This window comes from Artibeus jamaicensis, unplaced genomic scaffold, assembly GCF_021234435.1.
Source record: "Artibeus jamaicensis isolate MK-2021 breed Jamaican fruit bat unplaced genomic scaffold, CSHL_Jam_final contig_780, whole genome shotgun sequence".
NCBI lineage: Eukaryota > Metazoa > Chordata > Mammalia > Chiroptera > Phyllostomidae > Artibeus > Artibeus jamaicensis.
In genome coordinates, this window is record NW_026521967.1 from 1659084 (window position 1) to 1677361 (window position 18278).

Consider the following 18278-nt stretch of genomic DNA (forward strand, 5'->3'; position numbering starts at 1 on the left):
TGGGGAGACTCCGCAGGAAGAGCCGGCCACCGCCGTCCCACTGGAGCTCGCTGGTGGACATTGGCTACGTCCCTCACCACTAACCCGTTGTAGATTAAGGTGTCAATCTAATCTTAAAATCGGCGCCCGATTTAAAATCTGGAAGAGGGGCTCCAGCAAGGAAGGTGGCCTTTATTTGGAGGGCGGCTCCTCCTCTCGTGGGAGCCCCTCCCACCTCAGTACCCTGCGCCCCTCCCCGCCTGAGCTGGGTGACCCATGGAAGGCCTCCTCCGGGAAGGGGGGAGGGGGCGGGCTGGCGGCCGCCCGGCTCCGTGGTTCGCGGCAGGTGCTGCAGGTGCTGCAGGGAGTGGACGCCGGAGAAGTGACCCCTGCCGGCCGTGGCCCGGGCTTCCCTGCGGCGCACGGGCAGGCCCTGCGATGGGAAAGGTCCCTGTTTCCTCTCCAGCCGTTCAGCCGACTCCTTTGTATCCCTGGGTTTGTTTTTTTTTTTTTCTCATTTCCACCAAATTACCTGTTGTTTTCTTCAGTTTTACATTGTCATCTTGGCAGACAATTTGTTTGTAACTCCTGGACCAGTGGGTTTTGGGAAGAGGCTCTCGTTTCTTTGGTTCTAGACAGCAGCCACGAACCACGGCGCAAGCCTTGGACGCTGGCTCCCGGCTGCCTGCAGTAGTCGTTGGCAGGACCTCCGGGCGCCTTCTGGAAGGGAGAGCAGTTCAGAAGAAATCGCTCATGTGTGTCAGTTCCCCAAGCTCGGCAGCCCCAGGCCCCAGCGCGCCGTGTGAGGGTCTGGGCCCGTGTTTGGAGCCCGCAGGGGCCCCTTCGTGGCCGGCACCCGCGTCTCGGTCGGACCCTCACGTAACCATGGACTCCAGTACCGCTTAGTGCTGTGTGTCTGAGATAAATGCAAGGGAGTGCAGCAGGTACCCATTCTCCTTCACTTCTCTCTGCAGACGCCGGGCCTTGGGTGGTTGGGCAGCTGACCCAGCCTGCAGCTCCGTCCCCTCCCATCTGCCTGCCAGGCCATGCGGCCTTTGTCCTGAACTGACCACTAGGCCCCAGGGGGAGGGTGTGGGAACGGTAGGACCTTGTGCAAACGGAGTGGACACTGTCCACAGGAGGAGACAGGGCTGTGGTCTCCACTCAAGAAAGGGGCACTTATCTCTGAGGGGCACTCACCCTTTGAAGGGTGTGGGGACAAAAAGAGAGCAAGGCCCAGGGCTGCCCCGAGGGCCAGCTGGGAAGCCAGCCAGGCAGCCAGCCAGGGGGCAGACCATGAGCCATAGTGAGCCCTGGCCTCCCTTCCTGAAGCAGGAAGCGGGAGTCCGTTCCCACCGGGCCACGGGACCTCTGGGCTGGGAGGGGCCCAATGTCCCCCCCAGCCTCCCTAGCCAGGGCTCCAAGTCCCCATGCTCAGGCTGAGCCCCCACACCCTAGGTGGCAGGAGCACCCCAAGCTGTCACAGCTGGGGTGTAGACACAGCCAGGCTGCAGGGCCTGTGGGGGGTGGGGCGGAGGCAGCGCATGTCGGGAGTTTCTGGAGGGGGTTCACAGGGGTGCCAGCCCTCCATGGCTGGAGGGGAGCCCCTTTCTGGAGCACCTCCCTCCAGAGCCAAGGCCGGCACCGGGGATCCACTCAGCCATGGGGACGGAAGACAGTGTCAGAAAGGGGAGAATGAGAACAGCAGGATTTAAATCACTTCAGCATGTTCAGTTGTTGCCGTGTGAATGTGCGCAACCCCCACTGCTGACTGTGAGACTGTGCAGTTGACTAACGAGGCAGCGCTGCCTCGGCCAAACGAGCCCAGGGGTCCCGTGGGCACGAAAACAGCAAGTGAGGATGATGTCCGTGTGCTTCTCACAACATGGACGGGATTCTCAAAGCCACCAGCGAAGGCTGCCACACCAGGATCACAGACGAGAACAGTTGCAATCGTGTAAAGAGTCAGCATCCCATCCAAACGGAGTGACATTAATACAGCAAAACCAGCCCGTGAGGATTCGCTGCGGGAACTGGGGTTTCCATTCTCTCTTGGGTTCGCTGTTGGAACGCGGCAGCCTGCTGAGAAATGCGCCACGTTCTTACTGCTTTCAAATCTAATAAGTCTGCAGCCAACCTTGACAGCCAGAGACAAGAATGCCGCAGTCCTCGGAATTCCCTGGATAACATGGCGCACCAGAAACCCTTTCTGAGTTCAGTCCTTCTGCTTGAAAACCTTTCACAATTGTTGCTCTGTTTTCTTGTCCCAGGAAAGCACAGTGAACTCACCAGAAAGTCTTTCTTCCAGAACCTCAGAAGGATCCAGCCATGCTGTGCTTGTGGGAAGGCCGGGAGCCTGGGCTGAACTTGGAACTCGCCTGGAAGCCAGCCGGCTCCTTTCCTGCTGACCTCGTCTGATGGGCGGGTGCTTGCCGAGTCGTGAGGGTCAGCGCCCCCCCAAACAACGTCGAGCCGAGGGGTCTTGAAGTCCCCCTGAGTTGTAGCGCAGTGGATAACGGTCCCCTCCAGGGTCCGGTTTGAGCAGACCCCCACAAAGCACCAGTTCGACCTGGAGGTTTCTAGAGACAGATCTAAGCCTTGCATCTGAGAAGCACGTCGACAAGGACAAAGCGCTGTCGTCAAGCGCGTGACACAGGGGCCTCTGAGGCCCAGTGGGCGTCACAAAGGGGTGTGGATGGAGTTGTGCCCGTGGCACCTGGAGGAAGAAGTGACAGGTCCGTCTCTATGGACTGTTCGGATGCCGGGAGTGCAGACGGGAGCAAGTCAGGGACAGGCTATGCGTGGTTCATGCCAAACTCAATTTGTCTTCTCTCTTTTTTTTAAAGCCCAGGCCTGTGCCCTGACTGGGAATTGAACCAGCAACAAGCCTGCACTCAATCTACTGAGCTGTACCAGCCAGGGCTAACTCAGCTTGTCTTAATCAGGCCAGCCCTGTAAAGTGTCCAGGAGTGTGTGGGCAGGAAACGGTGTGATCCAGTTTGTGTTGCGGGAAGGTCGCTCTGAAGGTCATTCTGATAGGAGGGTGTCCATGGCTCAGGTGGGGTGAGACCAGAGGCTGGGATGCCCGGGACAGCGAGGTCTGGGGAGCAGGCACAGGCCGGGCGTTGCTCTGTAGTGGCCCCCTGGGCCCTGACCAGCCCTCCAGTCCATCAGGGTCCTCGGTGGGAGGAGGGAGAGCTGACTGATGGCTGCCGGAGGGGAGGGGCAGGGGGCTGGGTGGACAGGCGGAGGGACGGAGGAGGACAGACTGGAAGTCACGGAGCAGTGGCAGGGGTGTGAGGTCCGGCACCGGGAACACAGTCAGCAACACTGATAGCCGTGTGGGGTGGCAGGTGGGCGCTAGGATTCTGGGGGGATCACTTCACAAATTATTTAATTGTCCTACCACTGTGCTGTACACCTGAGACTAATACAAAATAAGACTGAATGTCAACTGGAATTGAAAAATAATTTTTTTAAAGAGAAACCAGGGAGGAAAGGACGATGGAGCTTTGGAGACAGAAGGTGCCTGGATGAGAATAAATAACCCAAATGTTTAATGTGCTGCGCAGACAGAAGGGCCCCAAAACCCATGTGCCCCAACCAACCCAGGAAGATGTGTGCTGTGCTGTCTCCAGGCCTCAGTGTCCCCACCAGCGCAGGGCTCCACCGACCCTCCCAGTCGGCCCCACAGCACCCCACAACTCAGCAACCCTGGCTGCTCCCCAGTGGAGGCGGAGCGGGGGTCCCTTCTGAGGCCCTGGGAACAGTGGTGGGCCAACGACCCTACGCTGTTCCCTGGACACCCTCCGCCTCCCTCCTTCAGCTGTGCGGCCGCCACACTCGTGCCCTGCGGCCTCCAGGCCTCCAGTGCAGCTCCGAGGGCCGCCCCCTACAGGGGGGCTCCATGGGCCAGGCAGCTCATCCCTGGGTGAGGACGCGTTCTGGCACACAGCCGCTCGGCCACCCGCAGCCTGTGCTCCAGTGGTGCAACAGGAAGGAAGGACGGACGCCGCCCCCCCCCCCCACCCATAGCATCAGGTAGCACAGGGTGCCTGTGACACAGATGGGCAGCCTGGGCCGGCGGGCACTTCGGGAACTCGAAGCAGAGAGCCTCTTGCAGGTGGGCGGAGAGGACGTCCCTGGGGGTCACCCTTGGCTGAAAAGGTGGGACCGGCCGGAGTCGTGGGGAGGCGTGGGGTCTGCTTGGAGGTGCCGGGGGGCGGGTAGGAGCAAGTCCAGGTGTACCTCGAACCGGACGGACGGAAGCTGCGGGGGCGGCCAAAGGGCTTTGGGGGCGGGGCCCGTTTTCGGTCTACCTGAGCGCGCCTGCGCACCCCAGGCTTCACCGGCTCCACTTCAGGTCCGCGTGGTAAAGGCAGGTGACTTCTGGGCAGCTGGGGCTCTGTGTGGGGCGTGGGCGGAGGAGGTCGAGCAGCAGCCTGGTTGTATGTATCGTTTTTCTACCACATTTTTCTCCATTCTTAATCATCTCTAGACTTTACAGCCCAAGGTCCCATGGCGATGGAGGCGAAATCTTCCTTCCAGCTGGAAGTTCGTTGCTCACCCTTGAGCCCCGAGTCAAGCCCAACCGAGTCTCTGCTGAAGGCCCAGGCTCACGGCCGGGCCCAGGCCTCATTCTTGGGGGCTCTGAGCGTTCTAAACAATTGTCTCACTTGTCTTTTTCCTCCCGAAAAATGTACTGGGAAGGGATAACGGGCACGATCGGTTCCTGAGGGCCGATGGGTCCCGCAGTCCGTGGTGCCCCGGCCGAAAGCCCGTGCCCCTGTGGGAGGCCGGGGAGACGGGCCGGCGTGGCCTGGCGGCTTCACAACTGGGGCCTCGGAGGAGTGGCGGCGGCGTGGCGGCGCGTGACCTCCCCTGGCGTTCCTTTCCCGCAGTCAGCACGGGGGAGTCACCCGTGGGCCCCTTTGTGGATTTCTGCAACCCCCTCCCTTCCCACATTTCGCTAGGTAAGGCCCCACGCTATGGACAAAGTCCCATTTGCAATTAACTTGAAAACAGAAGAAAACCGAGTAAAAACCACTTAATCAGGAAAAACATTGCTCTTTTCCATTCGGTCCCTCCCCCCACCCTTAGCCAAGATGTATTTATTGTCGTTACTGTGCGAAGTATCTGGTTATCATAACCACAAAAAGACAGCTTATTAGTTTCAACTGCTGGGTAAAAGCAGGCAGCATTTTCTAGATTTCTGGTTTCACCCTTTTAACCCAAAGGAAAACTATAAATAGATGGTGAAGTCTGGGATTTCCACAGCTCAGTGCTGCTATAAATAGTCTTAAACATTTTCCCACTTCATGCTTTTCTGAGAGGACCTGCTCCACTTCCTTTCCTGGGTGACCTCTGAACACGGGGGGGGGGACACTCCGAATTTCACCGAGGGAGCTGACTGAAACCCGTAGCGACCCGTCGGCAACACTGAGCCCGCCTCGGGTCCTGAGAGACCTGAAAATGGCTTTACAGGGTCATTAAATAGTTTTGAGAAACGTCTGCTTAAAATAGGCTTTTCATACCTCCATTCACTCCCTCTCATTACCAAGGGCTTTGTTGGCAAAACCAAAATGAAGCCAAAGCCTGGATCGCTCACTCAACGGTGGTTAACATAAGTGAAGTTTATTGTAACTTCCCTGAGAACTTAGCGAAGTGGCGAAGTCGGTATCCACAGAATTGGAAAAAAATCCTTCAGCTTCCAGAGGAAGATGTGAGGTCAGGGCTGGTGTCCAGACTCATGCCTTGTTTCTTGCAGAACATTCCTAAGACGCCCTGCGGGACACACACAGACGCTAAATGCTTTGAAAGCTCCCGGCAGTACAGGGTTGTGGGTGGGGGGCGGGCCAGGGGCAGTGGGAGCAAAGCCCACGCAGAGCAGAAGGGCCCTCTCTGATGGGGGACGCCTGCCTTCCCACGCCCTCTGCTGGTGGCCGTTTGGGACGGGAAGGAAGGAGAGCGGAGCCAGTGCAAGGAGACTGCACAGAGATGAGGCGGGGGAAGAACAGCAATGAGAACAGGTAATGTCAGCAGAACACATGCCCCTGCTTTATATTGTGGTAAAAAAAAAAAGAGAGAGAGAGAGAAGGAGAAATGAAAGGCTATAGAATATTCTTAATGGGAGACTTATAAGAATTAATAAACAACTTGTAGCAGTTTTAGATCTACAGAAAATATGGAGCAAAAGGTACAGTTTTCACAGGTCCTCTCGCGGAGCAGCCAGCTCGGTTTTGAGCGTCTCACACCCGTGCTGTCCACTGTCACCTGTCCACTGTCACCTTCGATGGCCCAATATGAACACATTCTTATTCTGCCCTTCACCTCAGGGCTCACCCCGGTGTTCGCACACTCTGGGTTTTGAGGAGGGTGTGTCGGGTGCCCGTCATCACAGAATCCCACGGAGTACGAGTTCCACCGCCCTGTGCATCCTCTGGGTCCCGCTGTCCACGCCGGCCGCCCACCAGGCCTGTGACAACCCCGATCTTTTCACTGTGTCCATACTTCGGCCTTTTCCAGGATGTCACAGAGTTGGGATCACACAGCGGGGAGCCTTTTTTGATCGTACTGTCACTTAGTGACACGCATTTAAGGTTCCTTCGTGTCTGTTTTGTGGCCGGACAGCTCACTGCTGTTCTGCGGCTGAGTAACATTCCCTGCCTGGGTGTAGCAGCGTGTTTCCCTGTGCCTCCACGGAAGGGCGTCTCGGCTGCGCTCGAGATGAGGCAGTTCAGGAGGACGCTACTGCAGACCTCCGCCGGCTGCTGCTCCTGTGAACACGCATTTCGGCTCCTTAGGGTCAATGCCAAGGAGCAGGGCAGCTGGGTCCCCCACCTCCTCCCCAGCGCTTGTTATTTTCTGTTGGTTTGTTTTTCTCAGTAGTCATCCTGCTGGGTGTTAAGTGATACCTCATTGTGGTTTTCATTCTCATTAACCCAGTGACAGGTGACGTGTGGCATCTTCTCACGTGCTTTTTGGCCATTCATGTACCTTCCTTGGGGAAATGTCTGGTTGAGTCTTTTGCCCATTTTTAAATGGGGTTGGTTTTCCTTGTTGAGTTAAGGGAGCTCTCTATATATTCTGAATATTAACCTTCCATTGGGTGCATAACCTGCAGGCGTTTTCGCCCATTCTGCGGGTTCCCTTTCGTTCTCCTGACAGTGCCCTACGTTTCGATGAAGTCCAGTGCACCAGTTTCTCTCGTACTGCCTGGGCCGTTGGTGTCACACCCAGAAAATCCCTGCCAAATCCTGAGTCATGAAGATTCCCCCCCTGGGGTGTCCCGTGAGAGTTTTATAACTTTAGCCCTCAGGCACAGGTAGGTCTTTGGACAATTTTGAACTGACTTCTGTGTCTGCGTAAGAGAAGGGCTCAGTTTCGTCTGTGGCTGGTTTTCCTGGCACCAGTCATGTTGAAAGACCGGTCTTCCCCACCGAACGGCCTTGGCACCTTTGTCAGGAACCACTGACCACCTCTGGGCGGTTCGCCTCCAGACTCCCGGCTCCGTTCCCTTGGGCCGAGTGCTGGTCCTTACGCCCACCTCCCAGCCTTCACGAGTGCAGCTTCGAGATTGGGAAACCTGAGTGCTCCAGTTTGTCCCTGCACCCTCCTCGTGTTTTGGTCACTGGGGGCCCTTGCGAGTCCATGTGGATTTTAGGATGGGCTTTCCTGTGTGCTTCGTGAAATGTGTGAGGACCCACTCTGTGGGTCGTCGGCCTGGCGGCGATCGTAAGTGTCCAGTCCACAAATGCAGGCTGTCTCCCGTTTACTTTCTTCCCATCAGCAAGCTTCCTTTTTGTGGTTGCAGTGTGCGAGTCTCTGGTCCCCTCGGCCACATTCACTTCTGAGTTTCTTTAAAATTTTGTCATCAACAAGAATTGTTTTAATTTCTGTGTTAGATCGTCCTTGTTAGTGTATAGAAAGGTAGCCATTTTTTACATGCTGACTTTTTTTTTACATTTTACTTTATTTCTTTTTAGAGAAGAGGGGAAGGGAAGGAGAAAAATGGGGAGAGAAATATCAGTGTGTGGTTGCCTCTCATGAGTCCCCTACTGGGGAACTGACCTGCAACCCAGGCATGTGCCCTGACAGGGAATCAAACCGGTGATCCTCTGGTTCGCAGGCTGGTGCTCAAACCATTGAGCCACACCAGCCAGGGCTCATTGCATTTGTTTAACAGTAGTTCTACATATGACAACAGCGGTACTTTTACGGTCTAGTTACAGTACTTCCTCATTTTAAGGAGAACGTGGAGGCCCGACAGCCCCGCCAGTCTCTTCACCTGCAACCTCAGGCGTCACCGTTGTGTATCTCAGTGCCAACACAGGCAGCCCTGCTACCCAGCGTCACCTTGTCTGCTTTCAACCGTCACACACGTTTCCAGCAGCTAAAAGGAGAAGCGTATTGTATTTATCCAGATACTTGTAATTTCTCCTGCTCTTCCTTTATTCCACAAGATCCGAGCTTTCCTTCACCTGGAAAATTTCCTGTAGCAGCAGGTGTGCTGGGGTCAAGCTCTTTTAATTTCCTTTCTTTTGAAAATTTATTCCGCCTTCACTTCTGAAGCACAGTTTTGATTCATACAGAACTCTGGGTTGACAGGCGTTGTTATTCCTTTCAGCACTGAAAGACGTCCCACTGCCTTCTGGCCGCCATTGTTTCAGGCGAGAAGTCTTCATTCACCTAAATTCTCCCCTCTGTGTGTAATGCTCTGTTTTCACTGACTGCTTTCACAATACTTTGTTTTTCCTGTTTTTCTTCCTCTTTCTTTGTGTCTTTCTTTGATTTCTTTCTTCCCCTGCCCCAACCCTTTTTCCTTCTGTAGTTTGAGTGTGAGGTGTCTTACCTGGGTTTTGAGGTTTTCTGATAAAGGTTCTTCGAGGCTTATGTTCTCCCCCCAGTTTGGTGAGTTGTAAGCATGCCACTCTTTTCAAATAATTTTTCTGCACCAGCCGCTCTCCCCTCCCCCTCTAGGTCTCTGATGGCATGTGGCAGAACTCGAGCATTCTCCCATCGGTCTCTGAGGCTCTGGGAATTTTGGTGTGAATTTTTGTCCTTTCTGTACCACAGAGTGGATAAATTCTATAAACTGTTTTCTAGTTCTTTTTTCCTGGTGTCTCATTTTGCTATTGAGTCTATCAAGTTAATTGAAACTTTTTTCCAGCTATATTTATTTTTCAGCCCTAAATCATTTATTTTGCTATTTTTACAAGTAGAGTTCTGTTCTGAGAGCTTGTGTCTGCCTTCTGCTCATTTCAGGTGTGGTCACGGACTCGGCCCTCGGGTCCCGGCATCTGTGCCGTCTCTCTGTCGGCTCTGGGTTGCTTTTTCCCTTGAGCAACGGCTCTGCCTCCCTGGCTTGCTCTCCGTTGAGCAGTTGTGCATTGCGTCTTGGGCACGTTTGGTGCTGTGCTCTGAGCCCTGGGCCCTGTGTCGGCCTTGAGGACGCTCGAGCAGGCAGTCAGCCCTGTGGGGGGAACGGCGAACCCCTCAGGCTTTCCTGCTTTTCTCTGGGCCCGTCGTGAGTGTCCCCACCTGGCTGAGTGGTGCATCGTGCAGGTTCACTGACGGACTTAGGGAGTGACCCTCTCCAGCTCACTTCTGCTGGGCTTCCCTGACAGTGACTGGTGGCCTGGGGCCTCTCTCCCCATTCCTCCGAGCACAGAGACGGTCACTTGCTCTGGGCCTTTCGGTACCTCTGACCACCCTCTGACCACCCCGGCAGTGTGTCTACATTGGGGTGGGCAGAGCTGGCTTCACAGGTGGCCCAAGAGAGAATACAAAAGTTGAAAAGATTTCCCACCCCGCACCCTCCAGCTCACCGGACCCCTTTTCCGCATCCTTTGCCAGAAGACCGGCCAGAAGACCGGGGTCTCTTTGGCCGGCTTCTCTCGGCGATGCTGTGCGGCTGCTCTGCACTTGGGGCACCAGGGCCCTCGTGCGTCAGGGCAGTGAAGTCGTGGACACTGTCTGACGGGCCGTTTCCCAAGCCTTCCTTTCCCTCCCCTTTGGCTGTTGTTTGCTTTTCTGTTTCAGGGAGTTACTACTGAGCTCCCTCTGGAAATACCAGCTGTAGCCTCAGTGAGGCGCTAACAGGCGTTTAATGAACAAGAAGGCGGGTCTGGTCTGTCTCCTCGCAGGTCGGTGGCTCCCCAAGGACCAGGACCGTGTCTCTCTTCACCATGTGACACGAGGGGCGCCTGGCCTAGTGCAGTGCACGGTGAGGGCAGAGTGACGGCTCCCCTCGGTGACCGTGGGCAGGGAAGGGTGAGTAAGATTGAAGTGACTCAGGACAAAGGAGAACCTAACCTAAAACCGGTGTCAGGAGTCTATTTCGACATGAGACCTTGTGGGAAGGATGACAGGGCTTTGGCCGAAGACACGGGATTGACGGGAAAACACCGCAGACGCACCAGGGCTCTGACAGATGGAGCAGGAGGGGTCTCGCCGTCGTCACACTGAACAATAAACAGAGCTCTTGGCAGAGCGGACGGATCTGGGAGTAATACCTGATTCGGTAAGCAATAGAAATTGGCATGGAGTTCCCAAAGAGAAAAAAACAATCGCTTAAAACAACCCTTCAAGGCCTGATAAGCAAAGCAGTGGTAGCGTGTGGTGTGGATAAAGGCGAGGACAAGCTTTTCGCCCTCTGAACAGCCGTTCAGAGGCTCTGAGCCAGGGACCGTGGGGCCCAAATGACACTCTCAGGAAGACACCGAGGAGCCGGGTAATAAAATGGTCAGGGGTCAAGGCAAGTGACACATATCGGGGTCATCAGTACAGAGGGCGTGACATTGTGTGGGATGGCTGCTGACACCCCCTGGCAGGTGACGAGGGGGATTCTCGGGGGATTCCCTAGAGGGGCCCGCCGAGGCTTAGTCCCAGAGAGCTGCCCCTCGCTCGAATGCCCCACCCCCCGGGGTGGTGCTGTCTGTGCAGAAATGAGAGAGAAGGGGGAAGGGACGTTTCCCAAATGCATATCTTTCCATGGAAAAAAAAACCAGTGGGTTTAGAAGATACAGATTAGAGAGATGGCATGGTTGACTCCTAACATCTTACTTCAGAAATTCTGAAGCAATTTATGTGAAAAAACTTGAATAATGTTACTAATTTTGAGAGCCTGAAAGGCCACAGACGTCGACTGTGACAGAAGTGTCACCATTCCAGCAGATGTGAGTGTGACAGGGATCCAGATTGGAGGAAAGCAGAGTGGGGGCAGGGGCGGAGGGAGGGAGGGGGTCGCATCCGTGATAAACTGAGAAAGACTGACCCGCACAGGGAGCTGGAAACACCTTTCACACGCAGTCACCGAGCTGGCCAGCTGAGAGGTCTATAAACGTATGCTTTTGTTTGCAAATTATCTTGAAATCAAGTCTATCAATGTGATTTTTGTTCTATGGGATAACCTGTCATAAAATCGAAGTTCAGGTGCACAGAAGTCAGCGTGCCCGGTACATGGTCCATTTTATCTGCCAAGATAAACGGCAGAGGAGGCTAAGTTGGAGCTGTGTGGAAGGTAGCATTGATTTGGCCTGTATGCAAACCCACAGGCCACACGCAGGTGGGGGTGACGGCGGGAGGGGCGGTGACGACAGGTGGGAGCCAGCAGCACCGCACAGCCAGTGTGACCTGGTGGAAATGAGTTGTGTGTCTGACACAGAGCTCACAGTGGCATCAGAGATGCTGAGCGACCCTGGCCAGGGCGGGTGAGCCCAACGAGAACTTCAACCAGGAGGTAGGAAACATGAGAAAAGACCAAAAGAGAAGCCCCAGAGCTAAACAGTAATACCGCGACTGAGCTCCAAGTGCCCTCCGGAGGTTCCACGGCAGCCTGGATGGAGCCCCGGGAGGGACCGAGACCTCGGAGACTGGCAGAGGGGCTCGCCCGAGCTGAGCAGCGAAAGGAAAAGAGGATGAGAAAATAAAGGCGGCGTAACGGACTCATGGCACAGCATCAAGTGGACTGACATTTGCCTTATAGGGGGTCCCAGCAGGAAAAGAGAGAGGGGGCGGAAAACTGTCTTGAGGACCTAGTGGCTGCAACCTTTCCTAACCTGGGCGTGGAGACTGCCGCCCAGAGCCAGCGACCCCAAACTGCCACAGCTGGACCCAGAGGGCGTCGCAGGTGAATTCGAACAAACACCTGAAGAGGACTTACTACCCATCCAGCTCCAGCTCTTCCTAAAACACCGAGGGGCAGGGAAGGCCAGCAGACTCTCCCTGTGAGGCCAGCGTTACCCTGCCACCAAAGCCAGACAATGACACCTTAAGAACATGACACAGCAACATCCCTGGAGAACGGAGATGAAAAAGCTCTTGACAAAATAGTCCAGACTGAGTCAAGAACTCAGTGACGGGGTTCTGTGGTTATATACTCTGACCCGGTGGTATTTATCACTGGATGCAAAAATGGTGCAACACACACACAGGTCAGTAAATATAATGCATCACGTCAACAGACCGAAAGAAAGGACAGCTAGACACGCCCAAAACAAGTGTCTTGTGCTCTCACTTGTGTACTCACAGATTCCACAAAGTTAAACCTGTAGCGGCAGAGTACAGTGGGGGTTCCTTGAGGCTAGCAAATGGGGAAAATGGGAGCTAATCTACGTTTTCCAAAATTCTCATTCTAACTTGCAAGCTCGAATGTTACCGGCAGTATTGGTCGTTGCTCTCCAAGTAGCAGGTCCGTCTTGCTCAAGTCTGAGAACGCTGGGCATCGAGGACATTCTCAAGTGACACGGTGTGAGTCTCCAGCACGGGCACCCGGTGAGGGAGCCCGAGGGCCCCTGGTGCTTGGGTGTCACTGTCCGATGCTGCTGAGGGGCTGGCGGGGTTACCACCAACAACACCCCACACTCGATACAGTGAAAAGCTCACACCATGTTTCTGTGACGTTGCGACAGGTCGTCGACCTGGGAGCACCTGAAAGTGTCTGGGGGTGCTCTGGAGGTGCAAGGTCCACACTTCGAAACAAACACTGCTGTACGCTGATAGTGGTCCATCCTGGAGCAAGAGGGGGACCCCGTCTTTCCCCCAAAGCATGTGGGCTGTGTTGAGGGGTGGACACCGCTCTGAAGGGAAATCTCCCTAGTGACAGGGAGAAGAGGAGCAGGGGCCACAGACACCCACTCAGAGCAGCGAGGGAAAAGCAGGAGAACGTGGTTTACCCCAACTGTTAGCCTGTGGGCGAGCCAGTCGGATTTGGGCAGCAGGGAGTGAGCCGGGCAGGAGGGGGGACTTCCATGTTCCCTCCAATGTTCAAAACAGGCTGTGGGTTCTTTTACAACAATACGCCTTGCTTTTGTTTTACAACTAAAACCAGGGCCCGAGTGGATGCTGACCAGGCAGGGGCAGCCCACCGGCCCGGGGTTCTGGGAGGGCAGCGGCGTTCTTGCTGTGCGGGGCCCCTCTGGACCTTCGCGCCTGCCGTCCGCAGCGTGCCCAGGCTCGTTGGCGGTGCAGCCCTGGTTCAGTGCACGTGACTCTGGGGGCCCATGGTCGTGTGGGGCGGCCAGAACCTGCGGACAGTTGACACTTGACTGCGATGGTCTGTCTCCCTCTCCTCCCAAGTCACGTCTTCTCCGCCTGAAGATCACAGCGCTGTTAACCTGGGTCTCTTCTAGCAGGTGTATGTTTTCAGCTTTTTAATTAACGTGCTTATGTTTTGGTCCCATCTGGCTTTTATCTTGGTGTAGGTTTTCATGTTGGCTTGTAACAGGTTTTATGACGGTGCTACTGACATCCTTCCCCCCCCAATTCATTCTTTCCCTTTTGGGTTATGAAATGCCACTTGTCTCACACACAACACAAAATGCACACACTCAGTCCGCGGGGTTCCGGGCTCCAGTCTCGCCGCCCCAGCCGCCAATCTCAGCACCGGCCACAACGCACCACATGGCTTTGCGCTGTGCGCGGCTCCTGCTGGGACTCTCCTCCCTGCGTGGGCTCCCACGGAGGCGGGAGGGCCCCCGTGACCGGTCAGCACACCTGTAGCAGCTTCAGTGACATAAACTTGGCGGATAGATCTGGAGGTCACCAGTCCGACGTGGGCCTCAGGGTACAGGTCCAGGGTCGGCAGGGGTGGGGGCAGCGTCCAGGGTCGGCAGGGGTGGGGGCAGCGTCCAGCTTCTGGAGCCTGCCCCCTCTTTTTCCTCCGCTTCTGGCCCCCCTCCATCTTCAAAACCCACCAACAGGAGCAGGGTCCTCAGGTTGGGTCACTCTGAGCTCCTTTTCTGCTTCCCTCCATTTTTAAGGACCCTGGAGGTCACATTGAGCCCTTGAGACAACCCCAGAGGCCCTCAAGGCCCTCAGACTGGCAGTCTCAACTCCATCCGTGCCCCAAACTCGCCACTACCGTGAAAATGAACACGTTCACAGGCCCCAGAAATGATGTGGACGCCTCAGCGGGGGCATCGTTCTACCTGCCACACTCATATTGTTCCTTTAAAAAAACCCTTTGGGGTGTTTTTCTACATAAATTTTAGAACAAATTTGTCAAGGTCCCACTGTACTTGGCCATCTTCCTCCTTGGCCCCTCCTCCCTGGAAGAAAACCTAGTTAGGTTTCCGGTGACAATGAATCGAAGTTGTAGCATGAGGTGGGTGGAGCGTTTTATACGGCCTAACAATCTGCGATGGAAGCCCAATCTCCAGTTATCGCACCAGAGGAAGGAATCCCTTTTCTTTCTACATGTGGAAAATACTGAAAGACCAGCATAATCGTAAGAAGAATATACTCTATTACAGATACATAGTACTTCCTGTTTGGGATGTGGCACCTTTTTAAATCCTGTTTTCTGAGATTTCTTTTTCTCATGCTAAATCATTACCCATGTTCCAATCTGACGTTGTAAACTTGTGTTCTTTTTCTTAAAGGGCTCCCCACCCCTCCTGCCAAATGCGGTCCGGGCCCCACAGCCTGTCTCCCTGTCCGCAGATCAAACTTGTCGCACCTGTTACTCAAGCCTCAGGCTCGTTCTCCACCCCTCCCAACTCCTCTCCACTCCCCTGGGCCACAGCTGCAGCTCTGTCCTGCACAGGGCCCCGCTCTGCTCTTCTTCATCTGTTCTGAACTGCCTTGGCAATGGTAAACCCCACTGCCCACCCCAGACACAAGGCCTTTATCTGTCCTCTCTGTATCCCTGGCCCCGAGCACCCTGGGATTGGGATCGCAGGCGACACCAACTCTGTGCATTAAATCAGTATTTCTCTGTGAAACCCCGAGACAGTAGGGAAGGCTAGTTGACCGTCCCCTGACCTTGCTTCCTGCCTGCAGAGAAGTCCTGTTCTCAGGCGTTCCTAGACACTGGCACACAGAAGTGTATCGGTTTACGTAGTCTGCCCAGGAATGGGACCACGGCGCACATGTGACCCAGCGCCTGGCCCCTGGAGAGCTGACGGTGCAAGTGTCCCCACCTGTCCCCGTCCAGCCACAAATTCGTTTTCCGTGTTGCTCCTCAGACTTACTGAGCCGTTCTCAGTCAGCGTGGCCACGCTTTCCCCCGACGAGGCTGCCCATGAGGGCTGTGTCCTTTGGTCTAGGCAGGGCCTGGTCCGCAGCTGGGGGTCCATGCCCCACACAGCCCCAGGAACTGCTTTTAGAAGATCAGACTGAATCACGTCACATCTCTCCCTAAGACCTTTTTGTGCTGACCAGGCCCGTGGGGATAAAGTCTGGTCATTGACACACCCCCTTGTCCCATCGGACCTGCTGTCCTCTGGTTCTTGCTGGACTCAAGCAAGTCCAGCGTCTAGACTTTCTCTCCCCCCTACTTCCTCTGCCTTAACCTTTAACCTTCCAATTCGGCCGTGGGGGTCCCTGAAGCTGAGGAACACTGTGGGCCTCAGGAGTTTTAAGGGACCCGTTTTTCAGATGCTTAATGTGCCTAAAGCTGATGTGCCTCGGAGCCTCTCTGGAGCCCCCCTCCCCGCCAGTGCCCCCCTCGGGCCCACCCCAGGTCTCACCACAGCTCCCAGTCCCGAGGCAGGAAGTGTGATGGTCTTGTTGAAGACACCCGAAGATGATGCAACAGTTTCCCTCCATTAAGGCACCACTGAGACATGCATTTCAAGTAAAACTTTATTTACAGAGTTAGACACCAGGTTTTGTGATACATGTTGACTAAATTACATTGCTAGGAACAGCGATGGTTCAGTCCTGAGGAAATTTCCACGCAGAACCTTGACAAACCAGTCTGATCAATAAAAGGCTTTAAGCAAAGAAGATATGCCATTAAAATAAATTCTGTGGAATGAAAATGTTTTCAAAAAGAAAAAGGGCCAACATGAAATTCTAATTGGTAAGAACCTTGACTATTTAAAACGGATGCTGCTGGGCGTTAAACCCCTGCGGTATTTTAACCCGTGGGGTCCATTTAAAAGGTTCCTGTCACAGCTTTATGTTAAAATGTCAAGCACAGCTCATCAGAACTTAATTCTTTTGCAACTCAACTCAGGGTAAAATAATTTCAGATATTAAGTTGACTGGAAAGGGTGTGTGGGAAGTGCATGGCGTTCCCTTAGGGGGCATCTCAGAAAATAAAAGTGTGCGGCCGCCACAGGGCTCCCCCTGCCCTGAGCCCTTCAGGCACTGCGTCCTCACCTGGCGCTGCCTCTCCCTTCTCACCTGCAGCTCTGGCCTCGATCCTCCCCTCCACCCTCCAGCTGCATCTCAAGTGTCACTACTGGAGAAGCTGCCCTTGTCCCCTTGTCCCCGGAGCCAACGCGCTCTCCTCCTTAATCTACCTCCGCTGCACCAGGAATGGCCCCTTTTCATGAACCCCCACGTGCAACCGCTCATGAAGCGTAAGCGCCAGGCCCGCGCCTATGGAGACGGCTCCTCTCCGTGACACCCAGGGCCGGCGAACGCAGGCAGGCGTGGTCGAGCTCCTTAGAGAGCCACGGCGGTGGGGCGGTGGGAAAGGAGTTAGCGCCCGCGGGTCGGAAGTGTGCGCGCTGAGGGAGTAAAGGCAGAGGCCGTGGGGCTCCCACGGGGTAGTGACAGAATGGGAGGTGACCGGGTGACTGGCGTGAGGGGCACAAGGCCCAACAGAGTGGGCAGGGGCGGGTCTGCATGGAAGAGGGACTGTAGTCCGTGGTGTCTCCGGGCCGACATTGCCCGCAGGTTTACATCCGGGGGCCAGTGGCGACCTGGGGCTGACTCACCCCATGTCACCCCATTCGCACAATCACACACGTTGGTGGGCGGCGTGGACCCTGAACCTGCTTCGTTCCACCTGCAGGTGTCTGGCCTCAGTTGGCTCCAGGAGGCAGAGCCCGTTCTCCACACCCAGGCCTTCCTCCCTCCAAAACCAAATGTAGTGGTCGCAGAACGGCACCGCTTCTCCCGGAAGGCAGGGGAAACCCTGGTGAACCCTCTTCCCCTGTGTGATGCTCCCCGTTGGCAATGCAACTGTGCAAACACCTGTTCCTAGAGCGGTCTCCGTTCACCGGGCTTCATCCCCCCAGGTCACCACCATCAACCCAGTTACAGTCCCGTCCCGTCCAAGAATGTGGCCACCATCCTGTCTCTGATTTGAATTTTCCACTAAAATGCCTTCTGCATGAAGGTCCCCACAGGCGTCCATTCAAGAAAAAAGCTTTTGTCACTTAAAGCCTCTGCCATCTTTCAAAGTGCAACTATCGCTGGGAAGAGTGGGAGAGCCAGGCCCTCGGGAACTGCAGCAGACGACCTGAGAAGGCCTCATGCTCACCAGCGTGGGAAGAACCTTGCGCAAAGGCTGTCCAGCTACGCGTAACATCTCCGCGTCCTCCCTCCGGCGATCGAGCAAAGGGGCCCAACTCTGCACCACCCTAGTGGCGGCGTTGGGAAGGGCGGAGGTCCAGTGCACCTGCTGGGGCGAGGAAAGGAGCAGGAAAGGGGAGGGTGGAGCCCCCTGGAAAAGGTAGGTGACAGCGTTGCTAGGGATGGCCTCCCGCGGATGACCGCGGGCCAGGATTTAGCACTTATCTCAAACCTTGCCAACTCCTCGGATTCTACCTTGCCGTCCCTCCCACGGGGAGCTTGGCAAATACCTGTTGCCTGCACGAGGCCTCCTAATTGGGGAGGGCACGTCTGCTGAACATTCCAGGTACAGAGCGTACCTGGGCACTCCAACCGAGACAGGTCTCAACTCCGGGTGCATGCCCGAGTCGGGGCCACAGGGCGTGCCTGCCGGAGGTGGGCGTTCCCTCCACCCAACCCGCGCCCAGAGCCCTTCTCCGGCCGGTACCCACGCTCACCCGGCTCAGCCAGGTGGCTGCCACTCGCATCCGCGGCCACAGCGAGGCTAA